We start from the raw sequence: 20,636 nt of genomic DNA, 5'->3' as shown, positions 1-20,636 counted from the left end.
GACAGAATGAGACTCCATCTCAAAAAAAAAAAGAAAAAAGAAATAAACATTTTTTCAAAAGACTTCTTATTTTAAAAGATACAATATAACTATAAATGGAAGCTCCAGTGATTTCTTTGGGCACCCCTAATTTGTGTTTTGAGGAGAACACTATTCTAGACTATGTGCTCCCTGAGGGCAGAAACTAGTGTTTGTATTACATTCCAAACATAATGTCTGGCACTCAATAAATATTTTAGGGTGAGTGAATGAATAAATGGGTAAGCGAGTGAATCTTGTCTTCAGGAGTTTAAGTCTTTTGAGGGGAAAGTAATACATGATCATAGGTTATTCCCCTCCTTCCAACTGAACTTGGTTGTACATATATTTATTAATATATAATCCCTGTGCCAGGCAGTGGGCATGGCCACATAAATGAGATACCAACCCCATGCTCCTTGAGTACATATTCTAGCAAGGGATACAGATATTTAGGCATAAATATGATCACATAAAATGTGATTGTGATCTCCTAAAGTTATTTGGATGGTGTTTGGGGCACATGGTGGAGGTACAAGTGATAAAGGCGCTAGGCAAGAAGCGACAAAAGTAAAGTTAGAAGTGTTCAGAGAAGAGCTTGTTCGGTATTTGACCTAAATGCTGCAGCGTATACATGTTCCTAGATGTTACTTAGGGCTTTCTTGCTCCTTAAAATCAGCTCAAACCCACCATTCCACAACCCGACGACATCTAAAGCCTATCCCAGGATTTCTGTGTGTTTCTGGGGATGCTTACAGCAAAAGTTCTCTTCTGTCAGTCAGTTCCTGCACCTGCTGAGTTAGTTTACTTTATACATCTTCCCCCAAGCTATACAATGCTCTTTTCCATGTCCTGTGCCCATATGCTGGGTTGAGCACCTTCTCTATATTTCTGTCTGATGTACCTTTAGAAGTTATGTGTACAGCCAGCTTTGGTGAAGTTGTAGGAGGGCGAGTTTGGGCACTTCAGTAGTGTCTAAGAACATACTAACCGCATCACATTGATTTTAAACAACTCTGTTTTTAAGAGCACTTAGGTCACTGCCGTGTTACCATTGCCCTCTCTTCCTCCCTCCCTCTCTTTTAGCCTCTCCTTGTTCTTATTTAGTTTTCCTTGAGCCTTGCAAATTTATGTTCTTAGGAATCTCCTTTTTAAATAAGAAGTGTGCCATCAAGATATTTTCCCAATCAATGGATTCTGGCACTCTTGACAAAATGATAGATGGGATTTGCAGTTTCTATGTGTATGAGAGGGAAGATGCAAAGTCCTTGTTAAACAAAAGGAACATTATGGGTAAAGGCCTAGGGGCAGAAAGGACCCAGCGTGTAAAGCTGCGGCTTGGCTAGGACATAGTGTTTCTGAACAGTTTCAAATACGCCAGTCATATCATGTTGAATTCTTGGATGGCCAGTCACCCAGCGTGTTTCCCTTGGAATGAAGCTTGCTGACTGACTGGCTGACAGCTAGAAAGCATCCATAAATGAGAGATGGAGATGAAATTAAAATGTGACTTCTTTGGCATCCACCTTTCGAACCTAGGCCTTCCCCACTTTACTCTAATTCAATTTAGTAGATGTTAGATGGAAACTAATACAGTTAAAAAGAACTTCATGTAATCTCACTAACATTCTTAGAACATGATGCTCAAGGTTTTCTGGTCAAGGATATTTGCATTTGCATTTATAGAATAGTTAAGAGCCAGAATTCTATGCATGTGAGAAGTCCTTGCTTTGAGAATGACATTTCCAAGCTGTCAAAATCTAATGTGCTCAAAGCTCAAACCAAAATTGCTTTTTATTCTGTAAATATTGAAGGGAAGGCTTAGAATGGCACCAGTGAAGTTGCTAGCCAGGGTACTAGCCTACTGAGTTGGAATCAGAAAAAGTCCATTTGTTGGGTTTAAATTATAATACAATTCACACCTGAGGGATGCAGTGAAAAAGTAGGACGAGTGGTCACATTCCCACATTTTCCTGCTGGCCACTTGGTCACTTTGACACAGTTTACTAGAGAAGTTTGATTTGTGGGTCTGTAAGCACAGTACATGCATCTTTGTTACATGACTCTTCTCATCTCCAATTTTTTTTTTTTTTTTTTTTTTGAGACGGAGTCTTGCTATGTCGCCCGGGCTGGAGTGCAGTTGCCGGATCTCAGCTCACTGCAAGCTCCGCCTCCCGGGTTTACGCCATTCTCCTGCCTCAGCCTCCGGAGTAGCTGGGACTACAGGCGCCAGCCACCTCCCCGGCTAGTTTTTTTGTATTTTAGTAGAGAAGGGCTTTCACCTTGTTAGCCAGGATGGTCTCAATCTCCTGACCTCGTGATCCGCCCGTCTCGGCCTCCCAAAGTGCTGGGATTACAGGCTTGAGCCACCGCGCCCGGCCTCCAATTTCTTAATGTTGACATTGAATTACAAAAGTCTTCACAGGAAACCTTCACATATTACATTCACTCATTCAACCAATATTTATTTACTAAACATCTGCTGTGTGGCAGATACTGCTGCAGGCATTAGTCACAAGATTGATGAAGCACAGAAACGTAAAGTGTCATGCGTCCAATAACAGATGCATTGTAGAACTGAGAGCCTTGATGTTCGGTTCCTTGTCCAGCTTGCTTGCTTCTACGTTTCTACTCTGCTCTTCTTACACTTACTGTTTCACCAAAAAATATAAATAAATAAACTGGAATCAAAAAGTTACCTGAAAGGCGATTGAAATCATTCTTTTCATTTTCCAGTAAGTTGTAAAGTTTATTGGAAAGTCATTTGTGTAGGATTTTGAATCAGTTTAATACAGTTTTCATATTACATTTATGTGTATGATTTTCTGAAAAATGCCTTCAAAGGCAGACATTAAGTGGATTGTGAACTCCGTGAAAGCAAGGATTGTTTTCTTTTTTACTCACTGTTTTCTCTTTAGTACAGTGCCTATCACATAGTACGTGTTCAATAAATATCTACCATAAATGCAGAACTAAATGCATTTCCTGTGCTTCGCTATATCCCTGTTGTCTGGTGCAGTGTGTGCAACGTGAGCTCTCTTATGAGTCTGTTGCCGGTAAGATGGTGAACGGTGCTGTCTGTATTCAGTGGGCTTCTGTGTAGAGCATGTCATTCCCAGTCCATCTCCTCTGCAGAACTCGATATTCAGTACTTAAGTGTCCAGTCAAGCAGCTTTTAGTTCTCCTTGCTATGTTGGGGTGAGTGCCTCTGGTACTTGGAGGCCCCCAGGCTGCAGACACAGCAGGATGGTTTCGAGCAGGGTGTGAAATGTTTGCTGCCAATGAGGGAGAAAGGTTTGCCTTGGCTAGGGGTAGCAGGATTTCAGGCTCCACATCTGGGTCTTCCCTCTATGTCACCACCACCATCCTCATATGCCCACAGCCATCAGCTGTCCTAAGTGCAGCACTCTTGACGGAAAATTGTATACGAGGCAGAGGTGGCTGTAACTAGTCAAAGTGTGAGAGAAATACTCGTTCTATGGCAAAGCTGACTGACATGAGGGGATCTTTGCGCCGAGAGAGATTCAGCAAAGGGAGACCAGAGTAAATTAGGAGTGGGCTCTGGGTTAGAGTTGAAGCAAGAACCTGTGTGAAAGGAAAGGCAATGTCCGCCTCATATTTCCTAGCAGACATAAAAGACATGGTGTCTCTCTTGCTCAGTCTTTTTCATGATCTTATTGGGTTCAGAACATGGGTAAAGTTCTAAGTGATACATTGGATAGTTCTCTCAGGTGGAACTTTGTTGAAAGGAAGAGTGTCGTCCTCTTTGGAGCTTGGCAAGTGCAAGGATGGAAGAGAAAGGGAGACTCTACCTTGACTCTACCACTCACCTGGCTGTGAAATGCTTTCAGAACAGAAACACTTACTAATTGTAACTGGCCTTAGGAAGGGTACCTGACCTTCTGTGCCTCAGTTTCCTCATCTGTAAAATGGTCATGAATGCTTCTTGCCCTTCTTTGCTCCCAAGGATTTAGTAAGGATTTAATGATATGATATATCCAAAAGCACTTTATGAACAATCAAGCCATATATAAAATGAGCTATTATCATAATTTCGAGTCATTAGGAATTCCTTCATTTCCATCCCAGATGCCCTGGACAGTGCTAGGAAACCAGTGAATATATTGCATATTTTCCTTTCAGCCCAGCAGTACTCATTTTCAGGTTGAATATGGTAACAAATCTGTTTCATAAAAAATGCACACTCCTCTCTTAGGGGGAACATTCTTTACATTCAGCACACCAGTGCACCCCCTTGACTGCAGAGTCCTCAGGGTACTGAAAGGTGTCTTTCTGTGTTTCCTGCGGTATCACTTTCGCCCTCTATTCTGAACTGATCTGGCATTCTAAGATTTTCAAACATAATCATTAAAAGTATAAGCATCCAAAATTACCTCAAAGAGCCAAAACAAATAAATACAACACTGAATAAATGATATTCCAGTTGATCCAGAATACACTTAAGAAACCTTTAGACTATGTTAGTGTATCAGTATTTGACTTCAGATTGACTCGTTTATTCATTCTTAAACTCCCTTGAATCTCCAGGCTTTTTTCTTATTTGCATTGAGTATATTCTCCCCATTGACATTCAGATCACTTTGAATTGGCTTTTACTTAGGCTTTTCTTTTTTGGAGACAATCAGCTCAGAGACAAAATAGGCTCCAACCACAAAGATGTTTTGGTAAATAGATACATTTTATTAGTTGCTAAGGGCTGTAGGAACACAGTAGTCCCAAGTAATTCTTTGTATTTGGTGATCTTAAGAGGAAATATTAGTGTCCTCTTTCTTAAGCCACTGGTCTAAAATATCTGTCAGGCATAAGATTTAAATCCCTGACAAATTATTTCTAAGATTTTAGAAGAAATTGTGATTCCACCTCTTATCTCTGCTTTTGAGCCTCCATTTCTACCCCCTCATCATAGTCCTTACCCACCTGTAACTTTAAGACATCAAAGTTCATTTTAAAAAAGAAAAAAATAATAAGGTTCATAGAAAGAAACCCTCTACATATATTGGGAGGGCTAAGACATGTATGTTTCTGTTTTCATGCATTTTTCTGGTTGAACTGAATTCTTTCACCTCCTCTTAGAATTAAATCTTTGACTATGCCCAGCTAGAAGTACAGCAGAATGGGTAAAGTCCAGTCATTCCCAAGATAATTTTTTTGGTCTGTGGTACCTAAAGAGGAGATTCTTACTGATAATGTGAAGTGCATGGCATAAATTGGTGGAGAAGAGCTTCCTTTTGTTAAATGGTTCATTTATTTCACTGGCCTAATGAAAGTTGTATGAACCACAGTGAATCACAACAATTACCAGTTTAATTCATTTTTTACCCTGTATTTATTTAAAAGGTTTGGTCTATAAATATAGGACCTGTAGATAAAAGGTTTCTAAGAAAATCACTCTCTTTTCAAGATGTTTTCATTAGTTGGTATTCATTTAAGTGGGTTCTATTCTGCATACTATTAAAGGTATGTGTAAATGTTTTTATTGGTTTCTTCCCTATCTTCCAGTTTTATATTTCCTCTATAAGAGGCAATGCCATTAACCTTAGCAGTGCTGAGTGTGATTGTCTTTCGATCAGCCCCATCATTGCAAACCACTGATCCATAGCTTACATTACTTAAACCACTGGTTCCTAAACAGAAAAATAGCCCCATTACCTTCCTTGGAATGGTGATAGGCTGTCTGAAAAGTCCTTTAAAAAAGAAGAGTGAGCAAAAATACTCCCTACTTCCTTTGAGAATAGTCCTTTCTTTGATATAAATGTTGCAGTAGTAGTACCTGAGTTTCCTATTTTAACTCTACATGAAACATTTATTGAGTGTCTGCTGTGTTCAGGGTGCTGTTGAAGACACATGGCTATAGAAACATGTTTTGGATGCAGTCCTTTAAGAGCCATACTTTTCTATGCAGGTGACAGGCAGGTTTGCACCTAATAATAATGCAGGGTAAATATGCTAAGTACTCTAACAGTGAAACAAAGTACTCTGAGAATGTGAAAAAAAGAATGCTTTAATTCAGACTTTAGGACAGGAAGCAGAACGTTAGATTTCAACCAGCAGAGAAGGATGAGGAGGATAGAGAAAGAGGTCCAAAAAAATGAAATAGCACCCCCAAAGGCATAGTGTGGTCTGAAAGTTTATGATGAGCTTGGATAATCGCCAAGTAGTGTGGTATGGCCTTTGCAAGGGTAAAATGAGGGGATGGAGGTAAGGCATTCATACTTTAGTATAACTGATATGGTTTGGCTCTGTGTCCCCACCCAAATCTCATCTCGAATTGTAATCCCCACATGTCAAGGGAGGAAGGAGCTGTAATTCCCATGTGTCAAGGGAGGGAAGTGATTGGATTATGAGAGCAGTTTCCCCCATGTTGTTCCCATAATAGTAGGTGAAGTCTCATGAGATCTGATGGTTTTATAAATGGTATTTTCCTGTGCTCACACACGCTCTCTCTTGCCCGCCACCATGTAAGATGTGTCTGCTTCCCCTTCAACCAGGATTGTAAGTTTCCCGAGGCCTCCCCAGCCATGCAGAACTATGAGTCAAGTATACCTCTTTTAAAAAAAAAAAAAAGTTACCCAGTCTCGGGTGGTATTCTTTATAGCGGTGTGAAAATGGACTCACATACTAAGCTTTTAGATTCTCCTTACAGCATAAAACAAAGAAACGCTCAGTTCACCTTTGGCCACGGACTCACTGTCACCAGAGCTTGTCTTAACCCAATTCTGTAGTTCAACCAATCAGAATGTTGGTAGAAAATGCATTAAATCAGGAACCCAGAAAACAGGCTTCTATTCCTGACTCAGCCATTAACTGGCTGTGATTTTGGATAAATAACTGTTTCTCTCTGAGCCTTGGTTTACTTTTGTAAACTGGAGATAATAATATTACCTACCTCATGGCTGTTGAGAGTCTTAAATGAGACCATGCCTCAAAGGTGTTTAGCAGGGTCCTCAGCATATAACCAGTACTCAAAAAGTAGAAACAACTTAAAAATGTTTTTATACTTCATTGCCCGTCTTAATTAAACTGGACTTTATTTTACTTATTGATAACTTACAACATGCTGGGGGAAACGTCCCTGTGTTCAAAATGACTGCAATAACTTGGAAAATAAGATCCTTCCCAATAAAAGTCATTCTAAAATACTACTCACTTGTATTTGTAGAATAGTCATTTTGAAATTTTTGAGACCTGAACTTATGAAATGTACTTTCATGAGTTTCTAAAATAATTGTATACTAGATCTCTTTTCCATTGCTTGACAGTTGTTCATGAGTGTTCCGAGTTTATGGAAGCTAAAAAGAAGTTGATATTCTCTAGTTGCATTCGAAGTGCTGAATTTTTCCTTCCCTGACAGATTCCCATCCGGTATCAAAAGACTCTAAAGATCCCTCAAATCACTGTGGGCATTTAGTGCCATTCCAGCAATTTTGCATCTTGATCTTTCATTGATTAGAATTTTACCTTCCTTTTCAATCTTTTGAACTCTCCTCTGAACTTTGAAGACTCAAGTGCTTGAAATCGTGATCTGGGTCTATCTTAGGCTATCCAGGAGAGAGCTTTCACTTATGTTTCCAAAATGAGGCCACTACCTCTTTAATTTTTCTTTTTAATTTAATCTCAATGTCTGTAGAAGAAAAGCTTTCACTTAAAGCACAACCTGTATGAAAAGCATTTTTGTTACAGGGAAATCTTAATGGGAAGAACTGTAGATAACAAATTTGAGGAAAATGTCTGGCAACACAGACTTCTGCAAGTTTGAGGCTCTTGGTGAAATCTCAGACAGTCCAAATGGAAAATTACCCAGTCTGTTTCCTCAAGATAGACTTGTTTGTACAGCGACTCAGAGTTTAAATGGCTGAACAGTAGGTACACACACTGTACTTATAAGCTGTGTTTGTATTACAATGCTGTGTTTTTAACCTCCTTTTAGTTTGGAACACAAGCTGGTTAATGTCTTAGTTCTGTGCTTCCTGGATTATTAGTGAATAGCTAAGTTGTATTTAATAAACAGAAAGAAAGTAACAAACACGCCAGTACCTTCACTGAGAAGACCTCTCATCTCTGAGGTTTTTACTTCTGTTTCTTATGCAGAATATTTTAAAATTAGATATTGTTTTATACTCGTGAGATCAAGGAGTTTTCAAGTATCTGAGGGTTTGTGAGTATATCTGTATTTTTGAGAGTCCCAATAAAGTTTCACAAAAAACTCATCCATGAGCTGGCCAGGTCCTCTCAAGGAGCAAATCAACTGAGGATGACATTAAAAAATTTTTTTTAACTTGTTTCAACAGTTATTTTCCACATTTCCACAGTAGTTACCATGCTTACCAGTAAGATACAGTTCATCTCTGGATCATATTTTATGTGTTTTAGGCAATAGCAGTGATAGCTAACAATTATACTCTAGAGTTTTACAAAACACTTCGCTATGCATTATCTCATGGGATACTTTACAGATCTTCTAAGTATAATTTTATGATATTCCAACAGATCTATACCAATTTCACTAGAGTATGAGTAATAAGAATATTGAATTTTTAAAAATTGACACCTATCTGAGATTGTTAAGAACAAGGCCATTTAGAAAATTAGATTTCAAGAACTCTAAATACTTACTTATACAAAAATATTACAGAAAGTACCATTAAGCATGGCTATATGTTCATACATAGCCCACTGAGATTTATTTAAAATAATTCTCTACAATGATTAACCCATTACAACCAATTTTATTTTAGTTCTTTCTCATGAATATAGTCTATTAAAATTACAGTCTTTCTAATTACCCAGTATACATATACACATATATATATGTATGTCTGTATGTACACATGTATACACGCACACCATATGTAAGCTAGCTATATATGTGTGTGTGTATATATGTATATATACACACAAACCCATATGTAAGCTCGGTATATATGTATGTGTGTATATATATATGTATCTGTACACAGAGATACATACACATGTATAAACCTCCATTTTTATAAAGATTGATGGCTTACAAGAATACATACAGTAAGAAAATATAAACAAGTAAAAACTGAGAATTAGGAAATGTGTAAATTAAAGTAGAAAAGGAAAATCAGAGAAAAAAATTGGACAAAGGTTCTACCATATGGTTCTACATAGTTAATAACGTTGAGATATAAGTTTGGTTCTGAATTTCCTGGCAGCCAAAGGAAAAAGAGAAACATACATGATTAATCATGTGGTTCTCATTACCCATGAGAAAATACATACCAGTTCCTCAAGGGAAGGAAGCTTTCCCTGGCGCTTAGTTGTGATGTAAATTTCTCACATAGAACTTCAGCAGGAGGACACCCAGAGATATGCTAACAGTCAGTGCTATTCAAGTAGATAGAATAAAGGGTTTGGTAAGATAGCTTCTTTTAGGACCCACTAACTAGAAGCTGAGAACCTAATACAAAAGTGTAACTCAATAAAAGTGATTCTGAATGATCCATGAAAGTAACTTGCTGCCAATCCATCAAGACTTTTATAAGAGCTGGAGAGATTCACATCATGAAATTTATAAATCCTGAGAAGCAAGTAGGTGTCATAGTCCTTAGATGATTTTAAATATTTCTCACAGCCAAACTTTTGATTAAAGCTGAGCCACAGACAGTCACATTGATGTTTTTTAAGAACTGATATTTTCTTAAGGACTCGACTTGACAGAGTAAACAAACAGGATTGGCCTTACAAGGTAAAAACTGAAGCTCCTGAATATAGGAAAAGCAAGCATTTACCCTTGTGGTTATTTTTTAAAGTGCTTTTTAAAAATTCCTCTCGTTATCTTCCCTTAATAGATTTCCTGAAGATTTATTTAACAGGGTATAATGTCTGTTGTTATTTAAAGAGAAATGAGGTTTAGAATGCAGGGCTTGTTTTAAGAGAGTACGAACGTGCTGATTTAATTCACCTCCAAACAGAAATGATTGACATCAGAGTCTTGCCTGAAAGTAGTTTCTGCTCTGGAAAGAACTTTGGGTTCTTCAAGGGGAGTGAAATGGCAGGTTCTGTCTGAGTCAGGTCACCTAAAAAAGCAAACAACAATGCTGTTTCCTAAGGTGGTTGTTGGCAGCACTTAGCCACTGCTGACCTGGTAACCTTTTCTTTGCGTCTCATCCATAGCTGTCCTCTGAGAGAGAACTTTCCCATTTACAATATTACTTGGACACACTACTGTTGCTTAGGACCAAAAGGGTTATTTTCACAGGGGAGACAGTGGTAGGTGTGAAGGTATGTGTTGTGACAACTGCCATTTCCCCATGCAGTGGGCAGAGTTTCTCTTTTGACCTTGTTCATTCGTAGCAGAGAAGTGTGGGCTAGGACTTATATCATCTCCTAGTTCTAAAAGCTCCAGATGGGTACTCTACAGAAGTCTTGGTCATATAGAAACTATATGGAATGCAGTCATGTTAAGAAATTGTTAAGCTGTTGATCGTGATATTATACTATTAAACATAACAGTACAAAAAGAGGGTTTTGTTCTCCAAATAGCTAATTCATAGCTACGGTTATTTTTTTAGTGTACAACCTCAGATTTATTTCATCAGAGAGCAACTGGGAGGTCCCAGGACAGTGACTAAGTGGGAATATGCAGCAATGACGAGTAAAAGCTTAGTTTCTAAGAATCTCAGTTTTTGTGGAAATCCCCTTTAGACTAATGATAGAAGAGAAAACATGTGGTGTGTGTTGGGTAGATATTCCCCAACAGGATGTTTTATTTTTTGTGTTTAGTCTTTGTCCATAGTAACAATTATAATGAATGCATCAAAAATAAAGCCTGCAGACCTTGTGACCTATCTTGTAATCAGCACAAATTAGTTTTAGGGCAGGAAAATCCAGCTGCATATTAGTTTTATTAGATGTTCCCAAACATTTTATTGCAATATTTTGGAAAAAACATCCACAAACAAACCTAAGTTTTCAATGTGTTTCCTATTCAATATGTATTTTGTTTTGAAGGATAATTAGATTGTATGTTTATAATTCCTTTGTTCTTAATTCATCAAAATGCCACCTTTTGGGAAAATAATTTCAGCATAGGAAAATTACTCTTTTTTTCACCAACCTGCTCTTAGAAAGGGAAATGTATCTTTAGTACACCCCACCTCCCAAAATGTTCTCCAAATTCTAAAAAATGCTTTTATAAGTTCAAACCGTTACTCTTCGTTTGGTTCTAATGATATTGAAATGGTTTTTCCTATTTTGAAGGTCACAATTGCTACTGTTAATCGAATGGCTAAATGATCTGTGCACTGTGTCTGCTTTTCATCTTCATTGTCTTTTTATTGGTGAGGAAACTGAGGCTCAAAGAGATTAAGTACCTTGCACAGGTCAAATGGCTTCTAAGAGGCAGAATATAATCATTCCTTCTCTCAATATTCAGCAAATATTTAATGAGCACCTACTTTATTCCAGATACCTTGGTAGTTGCACAGGATACATCACTAAATAATAAAATCCCTGCCCCTCAAGGAGCTTATGTTCTAGTTGATGGAGACAGATAATTAAAATATCAATGAGAAAAGTATCTAGTGCAAAAGATGGTAATAAGTACTATGGAGAAAAATTAAGAAAGAAAGAGGAATAGGGAGTCCAGAGTAGTTTTGGTTTGAAAGGCAATGATGGCCACAAACACATTGCTAAGAAGTTGACATTTGAACAAGACTTAGAAAAGTTGAGGGAGTGAGACATGCAGATTTCCTGGGGGAAGACTAGTCTAGATGGAATGAAGACAGCAAGGTGAGTAGGAGAAGAGGAACTCAGGTAAAAGCCTGGGACCATTCGTGCAGGACAGTGGCTCTCTGACTTCAGCAGCCTAAGAATCACTTGGAAGTCTTGTTAAAACACAGATTTCTGGGCACTACCCTTACAGTTTCTGATTCAGAAGTTTGTGTTTCTAACAAAGTTCCAAGTAATGCCAGTGCCACTGCTCCGGGGCCACACTTTGAGATCCACTGAAGCTATTGGGAGACTTTGGCTTTTACTCTTAATAACATGAATGCCATTTGCAGGAATTGAGAATAGGAGAAATAAAACCTCTTTATGCTGTTCAGAGTACACTGTAGGAGACAAGGGCAGAAGAAGGGAAACCAACTAGGGTTCTACTACAGTAATCAAGATAAGAGATCAGGGTGACATTGGCCAGGCACAGTGGCTCACGCCTGTAAACCCAGCACTTTGGGAGGCCAAGGTGGGCCAGATCACTTGAGACCAGAAATTCGAGACCAGCCTGGCCAACATAGTGAAACCCCGTGTCTACTAAAAATAGAAAAATTAGCTGGGCGTGGTGACACATGCCTGTAATCCCAGCTACTCAGGAGGCTGAGGTGAGAGAATTGCTTAAACCCAGGAGATGGAGGTTGCAGTGAGCCAAGATCATGCCAGTGCACTCCAGCCTGGGCAACAGAGCGAGACTCCATCTAAAAAAAAAAGAAAGAAAGAGAGAGATCAGGGTGACATCATTGAGCTATGCTCTCTCCATTCTGAGTTTATTTGAGGTTGTCCTCTAAAGCAAAAGCATACCAAGCATTAGTTATGTCAACCTAAAATTCCTTTGGTTAAATCTTCAGTTTAATTAGTGTATGAATTCCTTTTCAAAGAGTTGCTCGTCCACAAGTTTGAGAAACGGATGGAAAATATGGGGAGTTTATAGTTGGGATACGTTTCAAATATGGCTGACAAGGATCTGCCTAGGAACATGGGACTAGCAGAATATCCTCGGGAGGCAGTGGGGAACGGGACACTGAGATGGTCCACGGAAGAGAAACGACAGGTGTTCTTCAAATTCCTGCCATTTGATCTCAGATCTGATTTTTTTGTAGGATTGAAGAGGTGAAAGTTCCCATGGTCCCCCAAAATGTTGTTTATAGTACATACAAATGCTCCCTGAGACACCCAGCTCTATGAGGAATAAATAAGGAAAGAGAACAATAATGTGGCACCACCTTTTCCTCCTTCCTGATGTACAAAATGAGGGAAAGTCGTAAACCTCCAATTAATAACTGTGCAACCTTACCCAAGTCTCTAATCTCATCTGAAAACAGGAATAGTAGTAGTGCTTGTCTCATAGCAAGGGTCAAGGGAGGGTACTCATCAAATGTTAGCTGCAACTATCATGATCACAATGAAATGTAAGTAGACTTCTATTTTCTTTTCAAGATGGACACTTACTGGTCCCTAACCAAAATTCTCACTGTGTACAAAAATAGTGTAGTATAAAGTAAGTTAGGGGCAAGGGAGAAAACGGTGGAAATGCTGTGGGCATGGGAGAGTGAAGAGCAGTGAACCCTTGAAAGGAGAGAGAAGGAAAAGAAGTCAGGTAGGAAATGGAGATATGGTAGGGACCAGGAATGACCAATATTAAGGTAGCCAGAGGCAAATAAAAAGGGGAAGCAAGGGATGGGAAGGGGTGGCAGAGGAGAAAAGCACCACAGTTCCTAGAACCTGTTAGCAGGGCAGAGGTTAACCATAAGCAACTCATTACCATGCCCCGCAAAGCATCAGGCCAGAACCTCCATTAAACACAAGACGGCCACTGGCTGGACCTGCAGAAGTCTCTGCATTTTTTATGAACAGCAGAAAACAAGAGAAGTATTAGAGAGGTTGCAAGTTAGAGACTGAAGACACCTGGAGACTCTACATAGCTGTGGTGGTGTTGCAGTGTACACTTATGAAATCTGATATCCATGCAGTCCTGTTAGGCAGATAAGCTGAGAGCCCAGACATTTTATAAGCCCCCATGTAAGCATTTGAGGGGTAGGATTCCTTCAGTGCTCTTCCAATAGGATGAAAACAGAAGGGAAGACCATCCTGTCTTCAGGGCTTGCCGTCTTGTTTAATCCTCAGATGGACAACATTAGTCCCGTTTAACAGAAGAAGACTCTGAGGCTTGGTTAGTAAAAGAATATGGCCAGAATTCAGACCTGGAGCCTGGCTCCAAAGGATTGCTTTCCTGTTAGCAAGAAATTGTCTTCTCTTGATTTTTTTCAGAGACTTGTACTCAGCCTTTTTGCTTCTCTCACTTCTCTGGTTCTCTACCTGCCTACCTTTTAGCCATTTCACCTATCATCCTGGAAACCCAGATTTTGTTCTTTTTTTTTTTTTTTTTTAAGACAGAGTCTCGCTCTGTCATCCAGGCTGGAGTGCAGTGAAGCCATTTTGGCTCACATGGCCTCCTCCTCCTGGGTTCAAGCGATTCTTGTGCCTCAGCCTCCCGAGTAGCTGAGACTACAGGCGCACACCACCACACCTGGCTAATTTTGGTGTTTTTAGTAGAGACAAAGTTTTGCCATGTTGGCCAGGCTGGTCTCAAACTCCTGACCTCAGATGATCTACCCACCTTGGCCTCCAAAGTGCTGCCAGATTTTGTTCTTGAATAGCAACTGTACGATTTGGTGTAGTATTTTTTCCCCTTAGCTGTTGTTTCTGGAATTCTTTCTGTCATTCACCCACTTCTTCTTTACCACTTACCGTGATTAATAACGAAGTAACGGCAAAATAAGGTTTGCCAGGCCGGGCGCGGTGGCTCAAGCCTGTAATCCCAGCACTTTGGGAGGCCGAGGCGGGAGGATCACGAGGTCAGGAGATCGAGACCATCCTGGCTAACACGGTGAAACCCCGTCTCTACTAAAAATGCACAAAAAATTAGCCGGGGGTGGTGGCGGGCGCCTGTAGTCCCAACTACTTGGGAGACCGAGGCAAGAGAATGGCATGAACCCGGGAGGCAGGGCTTGCAGTGAGCCGAGATCACTCTCCAGCCTGGGCAACAGGGCAAGACTCTGTCTCAAAAAATAATAATAATAATAATAAGGTTTGCCCCTGAATACTTCCTAGATGGTGGAGGTTTTTCATAAGTTCTACCCAACCTCAAAAACACATAGTGGTCCACATACTGGGGCCTTTGAGTCCTGGAGGAGTTATTCTGTAGGAACAGCAAATCCATGCACAGCCAGGCATTGTCTGTCTTGTCATATCAGGGTATGGAAAACTCTTATCCTGTAAGAAGAGTCACACTAAGCCAAAGTTTAGGAACCAGTCTGCTCCAGTATGCCTTTTGGAGGGCTTTTCTTTTCTAATTCACCTTGGCTTCCTCTGTCACATCTAACCCGATACTGTCCATATAGGAAAAATTCAGAAAGTATTGGGTTGGTGAATGCAGCACAGATTACCCATTTTAGATTAAAGCTGTGTCTTTAGGGAAAAAACTTGTGGGGGTAGAAGCAGTGGCATGAGCTTGGAAGGATTTTTGCATTCTACAGTAAACCACAGCTGCTATGGCCTTAATGTTTGTGTCCCCCAAAATTTCATATGTTGAAATCCTGACTCCATGGTGATGGTATTCAGAGGTGGGGCCTCTTGGGAGATTCGTTCATGAGGCTAAAACCCTCTTGGATGGAACTAGTGCTCTTATAAAGAGAACACGGAGAGCGAGCTAGCCGTTCTGCCGCGTGAGGACGTGGAAGGTGTGATCTATGAGGAGGAGTGCTGCCACTGGGTAATAAATCCGTTGGTGCCTTGATCTTGCACTTTCTGGCCCCCAGAAGTGTAAGAAATCGATTTCTGTTGTTTATAAGCTACCTTGTTTATGGTGTTTTGTTACAGCAGCCCAAAAGGGCTAAGACAACACCACCACCCAACACCAGAAAATGGGATTTTTTAAACCCTGATGAAAATCAGTCACCTGGATAAGTGTGCCGAGTGGTCCATTGAATCAGCCAGCAATGCATAAAGAATCATTTCCAGTAGCCACATATGACTGTGCTTCTGTTTTGTGTTTTATTAAGTTGCTCTGGAGTAATGCCACTGGCAGTGCTTCCCCAGCTCAGTGAGGTTGGCAATTGAGTCACCTGTTTGTGACAGCTAAACTTCCGTGAACCTTTAGGAGATCCATTTGCTAGCATCTTTTAAAGACTCTGGATTTTTCTGAGCATTTTGTGATGATAACTGATGCATCTGAAGTAGAGATGGGAGCCCTTCTTTGTCAAGAGTTAGAAAATACAGGCTGTCTTGTCTTCCTATAAACGTCGGTTGTTGTTGTTATTATTATTGTGTCAGCAGTAAAATGCTCCCTAGAGGAGTAAGATACAGCATTACAGAGAGAGCGTGCCTTGCTGTGAAAATGGGCAGTAGAAGTATGATGATATTATTTCGTGGTAATGAATTTACCTTTATGACAGATCATTATCCCCTTCTGTAGCTGAACTGGATGAAGGACAAGTCTAGCAGAATAACCTGGTAGTACTTGGAATTTATTGGCTTTAAATTTTTAAGCTGAAAAAATGCAGTAGCAGTCAGGTTATCTCTGTATGAATGTTGCAGAGGAGGACAGAGATGAAGGAAGTCACATTTTATTTCTAGTAATGGTAGAAAGCAGGTGATGATGACAATCTTTTAACAAAACAATGAATGCAGTTTCTCATGTGCTTTGCCATTTTAGTGCATTAGTCAAGGAGTAAATGAGTAGACAAAAAATCCATAGGATATCATCATCATCAATAATAAAAAATTACTTTAGGTCTCATTGAGTGTTACACCATAGGAAAGAGCAAAGATTTCTTTTTGAAATGAATGAGATGAGACTTTCCTCTCAGGTGTGTATAATCCAGGTTCATGCGTTAAAGGCTGTGTGTAAAATAGAACTGTATTATATTAGTGAGCTATTGGAGATAGTAAGTTGCAGTTTTGCATAAAGGCAAACCATGGTATAATGAGTATGGTGCCCCTGTGGGAAGAAGATGGGCCTGGAAATCATTTAGGTTTACATACTGGCTTTGTCCTTTCCTAGTAGTGTGACCTCAAGCAAATAATTTAAGCATTCTGTCAGTTTTCTCAGGAAGCAAAGAAGTTAGTACCTAACTTTCAGATTTCTTTGCAGCTTTAGTTTCAGGTACATAGTAAGTCTTCAATAAATGATCACCATTGCTGTTCCTGCTATTGTTACTGCTGTTCTTGCCTTGATTCAGAAGCGCTGGTCATGCTGCTCTATGCTATATTCCAAGTAGTAACCATAACCTAATTATTTTGAATGATTGAGAACCAGTGCTGCTATAAAGCTTCCCAAACCCAGCACTTCTCCAGAAGCCATAAGAAATCCATGCCATCATTTAGTAACCTATACTGTAGGGCCAAGATCTCAATCCATTTTCCATTTGCAGTCATCAGAGTAGATAGAGACTAGTTGTTCACTATGTCTGTGAATACTCTATAGAGTTTTCCCCAGCTTCCTCCTTTCCTGCAATTTTCCTTACAAAGCCTTTCCTTCTTTCATCTGAGCTCTAACACTTTGTATATTATAATAATTATATGGAGCCCAGTGCCAAACATCTCTATAGAGGGATGTTGTCAGGGTTGAATATGAAGAGACCCTACATGTGACATGTGTCCTACATGTTACTCCTATGAATCTTGGAGTCTTGACTCCTTCTCCAATGTCAGTACTCGTTATCATTAATTTGGGGCCAGACATGAGCACCCCACACGCTTGCCAAAAAAGCCTCTGACCAACAAATGTATGCATGACTTTTCCTTACTTAAATCTTTTCATGTTTCTGGACATATTTTATCTCCCTTTCTCCTCTAATACTTTTTCCCTTGCTTTCCACAGTGAGAGGGAAAAAAAATAAGAAAATTCACACAAAGGTTTATGTATATGAAGACATGGCTTCAGGTTCTCATCAGTTCAAGCAGTAAAAGCAAATTCCAAAAGTATAGAAATTTAGGTGGATGTGGCCAGGCTCTGTGCCCTCAGAGCCTGCTTCCACTACCAGAGCCCTTACCACATTGTATTGTAATGGTTCCTATGTTGGCCTGCCTCCCCTACTGGACTGCAAGGACGTGAAGGTCAAAGATGTACCCTCTAATGCCTACCATAGTACATGAAGCAGAACAGATACTCAACAAATGCATCTTGGATAAATTATTGTAAGTTTAATTAACTTTCTTAGGGTCACAAAGCTAGTAATTGAGTGAAACCCATGTCTGACTTATAAAAATAAATAATAAGCTATAAGAAAGATATTCCTCTGATAACAATAATGCACTAAATTGTGATTCCACCTATTACTTACAGAATACTCTCAAAATTACTTGAAACCTTCCAAATTTTGGCTCTATCGTCTCTTCAAACCTCTATCTGACAATAGTACTCACTTTATACTCTGCCTCCAACATACACACTTGACTTCCTATCCATAGGGTTATCCTTGTTGTCCCCCATAAATTTGACTTGCACTTTCATCTCCTCTCAAGCAGTCATCAGTATTTATTGAGGCCTACATTGCAGCGACCTGTGATGCTCTAAGGATACAGAAATGATATCAGAAGGTGGTGACATTTGAACTACATCTTGCTGGTGTGAATCAAGCATTCCCCACTAGCTCTTCTTTGAAAGAAGTTTTGACTAATGTGTGAGCCCTTGATGACACAAAATATTTTGGTATTTGTTCTGAGTTCACTGTTCGTATTTGGTTTATAGGTTGACATCAGTAGATTTTTGTTGAATGAATAAATCAGATGGCTGTAGAGAAACATTTTAGGTTTATAATTAAAGCACCTGAAAAAAAAACACTACATTTAGATTCTCTCTAACCCTTTTAATGGTAGTTGGAACCTCAGAAATTAGCCATTGAGCTTACTGACTCTTTTTTCTAACGATTTACTGTATAATAGAGCAGAATGCTATTGGCTTCACCAGCTGTGGCCAGAAGGGCTCCATGTTCAAATTAGCTACAAATCATGTCCCTCATGGCATTGTTGCTAATGGTGACACTGAGGGTCAGAAATGCCTACGGTAGTGAAAAATATTTCAAGTGCCCCTGACAGTTAACATCTGACAAGAAAGTGCTTTTCTCTGTGTGGGTTTTCGAGGGAGTAAATGAAATTGAACTCACATACATATATGTTTGTGTATACATGCACATACATGGGACTTTGCATCTGGTCTGTGACTACACTGCAACCTTGGGAGATTTGATCGATTTTCTAACGTTAGAGGTAGGAATTTAACTAAGGGAGTACCCCTTGGTAATCATGAAGCAGAAGGACGTCCATGCAACATGGTACTGGGTAGCAGCCCTTGGCTCTTAATTTTGTAAAAATGACAGATATTCAATAAAGTATCAGAATGATTAGAGGGGGAAAAAAATAGAGCTGGAGGAGCTGCCCTACTTCTGAACAAGCAGTTGAAACAAAGGCACTCATTGGAATTCATGGTCAGTTGACATTATGTAGCCTGTTGTTGCTTAATTTTGTTTCCTGTATATTTTCAGGGTTGTGTTCATTTGGTTTTAGCAATAAGGACTTGGGTCATTTTGGTGCTGTGTCTTTTTAGTTCACCTGCATCCTTGAGTTGAGAGCAGAGAACAGAATACATATTTATTTTCCATTTTTACCTGCTATTTCGTATTTCCATAGACTCTGTGGACTTTTAGGTACAGGGATGCTGTCGTGAACAAGTAAGATGCTGTCTGAGTGTTCCTGAGAGCCTATTAGTACAGTAAACATACCTTCTCAGCATCAACAAAAGGAGATCCGGGAGGCTTGGCCAATGTGTTCTCTCGTCCACATACGGACCGATAAGCCAACCTTCAAAATCAAGATTCTTCCAGAAAGTCCAAATTGTCAAGTTTATATTTATAGACCACATGTCTGAGAGCCTCCTCCCAACCCCCCTCAACCAAAGATAGTAGTTTAGATATAACAATTTTAAAAATCAACTTCTCACTATAAAATCTGAGTTAGATGCTTGGGTAAGGGTGAGGAGTAGAGGGTATGGCTGAGGAAGAAGGGGCATTTCAAAAGAATGGTAATAATCAGTCCCTGACCTTATAAGAGTCTAATTATATTCTAATTACAGAGAATATAAGTCAGACAGCTCAACAGTGGCAAGATCACATAGTACTAAACACCTGCTGAGGTCTTAAGGCAGTGTTTATACACTAGAGGGTATTTTCCCCCAGGGACCATATGGCCCTCCTTGAGGGTATTCAAAAATGTGTGAGGGCATTTTTGGTGCTCACAAGGAGGGAATGTTGCTGGCATTCAGTGGTGCAGGCCAGGGATGCTGAGCATCCTGAGGGGACAGGGCAGTTGTGAACACTGGACGCGATTCCCCTCCAAATGCTGATAACCCTGATGAGAAACGTTGTAGTGGTTCCGAGAAGAACGAGAGCATTCTTACTTGGAAGTGAGTCTGAGATGTCCTCCACATATTCTATGAGTCAAACAAAGGTTCTGTTCCCCAAAATCAAGGAAATGGCCTGGATCATAAAGTGCTTCAATGATCAAAGTCAGTCAAGTGAAATGTGTCAATCATTGTCCTGCCTAAAAGGCCAAATTCTTTTAGCATTGATTTAAAGCTGTAAGGAATCAAGACCCTTTCTTTAATGATGCTTTCTGATGACTCTCCATTTGTATTGACGGAAGGAGCTGAAGTGTGGAGGCTCTGCACTAGAGGGTAGTTGATTTTAAAAGTTATTTCTGCATTTAATGTTAATATTAATTTCTTCTTTTATATGCCTTTTAATACCATCTGAAATACTTTCACATCTAAAAAATTTAAATAACTTTTATTCAAATACTGA

The sequence above is a fragment of the Rhinopithecus bieti genome, unplaced genomic scaffold (genome assembly GCF_001698545.2).
Source record: "Rhinopithecus bieti isolate Rb0 unplaced genomic scaffold, ASM169854v2 scaffold_6380, whole genome shotgun sequence".
Lineage (NCBI taxonomy): Eukaryota > Metazoa > Chordata > Mammalia > Primates > Cercopithecidae > Rhinopithecus > Rhinopithecus bieti.
Note: the sequence above shows the minus strand (reverse complement) of the source record.